The sequence below is a fragment of the Penaeus vannamei genome, chromosome 7 (assembly GCF_042767895.1).
Source record: "Penaeus vannamei isolate JL-2024 chromosome 7, ASM4276789v1, whole genome shotgun sequence".
Taxonomy (NCBI): Eukaryota; Metazoa; Arthropoda; class Malacostraca; order Decapoda; family Penaeidae; genus Penaeus; species Penaeus vannamei.
The window spans coordinates 27,638,944-27,641,443 of NC_091555.1; positions in this window are offsets into that span (position 1 = coordinate 27,638,944).

Sequence of the window (2,500 nt, forward strand, 5' to 3'; positions counted from 1 at the left end):
ATATATATATATATTATATATTTTATACATATATATATACATATATATATATATATTATATATATATATATATATATATATATATATATATATATATATATATATACATGTATATATATATATATATATATATATATATATATATGATATAAATATATATGCATATACGTATATATATATATATATATATATATATATATATATATATATATATATATATATATATATATATATATATATATATGCATATACGCATATATATATATATATATATATATATATATATATATATATATATATATATATATATATATATATATGTATGTATATAAATATATATATATATTTATATATATAAATATATATAAATATATATATATATATTATATATTTTATACATATATATACATATATATATATATTATATATATATATATATATATATATATATATATATATATATATATATATATATATCATCATCATCATCATCTTCAGCCCGAGTCAATCCACTGCAGGACGTAGGCCTCTCCCATTCTTTTCCAGGTTTCCCTGTCTTGCGATGTTTGTTTCCAGTCTTGGCCCCCAAATTTCGCTATTTCGTCGCGCCATCGTGTCATTGGTCTGGCTCTTGGCCTCCTTAAGTTATTTATAGTCCAGTCTGTTACTTTCTTTGTCCATCTGTCGTCTTGTCTCCGACATACATGCCCTGCCCATTGCCATTTCTTCTTTTTAATGCTCTTGAGTATATCTTCTACCTTCGTCTGTTCTCTGATCCACGTCGCCCTCTTCCGATCTCTCAGGCTAATTCCCATCATCGATCTTTCCATCCCTCTCTGAGCGCTTATTAGTTTCCTCTCCAGTAACCTGGTTATAGTCCATGTTTCTGACCCATAGGTCATAACTGGGAGGACGCATTGATTAAAGACTTTTCTTTTTAAGCACAATGGCAAGGAACCTCTTAGTGTGCTACTGTACCTGCCGAAGGCACTCCAGCCTAGACTGATTCGTCGCTTTATTTCCTGTTCACTTGATGTGCCTGTCTGCACGAGTTATCCTAGGTATATATACCTGTCTACTACCTCTAGTGCTTCGCCTTGTACATGTATTTGTTTGAGTGGGACTGCTGTTGAACATAACCTTAGTCTTTTTCTTGTTCATCTTAAGTCCGACTTTTAGGCTTTCTCTATTCAGATCGTTAATTAATTGCTGCAGTTCATCAGCTGATTCACTAAGGAGAACACTGTCATCTGCAAATCTTAGGTTGTTTAGGTGTTCGTCTCCTATTTTGATACCCTTCCCTTCCCATTCTAGTTTCTTGAATATTTCCTCGAGGCAGGCTGTAAGCAGCTTTGGTGAGATGGTGTCGCCCTGTCTAACGCCTTTTTTAATTGGTATTTATAAATATATATATATATATGTATATACATATATATATATACATATATATATATATATTTATATATATATGTATATATGTATATATATACATATATATATATATATATATATATATGACTATGATGGACATGTACGTAGTTATTTATAACGTAGGAATAAGAATCCATATCCATAAGCATAGATACAAGAATAAAGGTGTATGCTTGCATATGCATATGCGTGGGAATGAGCATATGCGTAATACTTAGAGCATGTGCGGGAATAAATATGTCTGCATCAGGTGCACATACGCACAAATGAAGTTAATAAATAAAATCAAATCAAACATATATGCACTTCTGATAATTAAGCCCAGCTCACGGGAGTAGTGAGCAGGCCGTGCATTGCCGCTCCTAAGTCCACTCCAGGTAGGACCAAACCTGTTGGGGGGACTTATCAATGGCATTCCGGCTAAATTACTCCCCTCCCACCAAGATACACCTAAGCCAGTAAGTGGGAGGTAAATCGGCTGTCCACCTCCATGAACAAACGCATCCAGCCATGGCCCCCATTCCCCGGAGGCGAAGGAGCCCCTGGTTACGGCGGCGATCAGGATCGCTCCGGAGCAGGGGGTGCTAAAAATATCCGGGTAAAGACAGGCCGCCCCACGTTGATGAACCTTTGCACATACAATATAAGGACCATGAGGACTGAATCCGACTTACTAGCTTTACTAGAGGAACTCTCTTCCATTAAATGGGATGTAGTAGGACTCTGCGAAGTTAGAAGACTAGGCGAAGAGCAGAAGTTAATAAATGAGGGACACGTGCTCTATTGGAGAGGAAAACCTCTGGGTAGCAAACAGGAATTGGGGGTAGGATTCTTAATACACAAACGCTTAGAAAAGAACATTGTAGAATTCTATAGTGTCAGCGAAAGAGTGGCTTCTGTAACAATAAAACTAAACACTAGGTACAACTTAAAAATCATTCAAGTCTATGCTCCAACCTGCAGCCACAATGATGAAGAAATAGAGAGCTTCTATGAAGATGTTCATTTAGCCAGCGAGAGAACAAAAACCCATTTCACAATAATTATGGGGGATTTTAATGCCAAAATA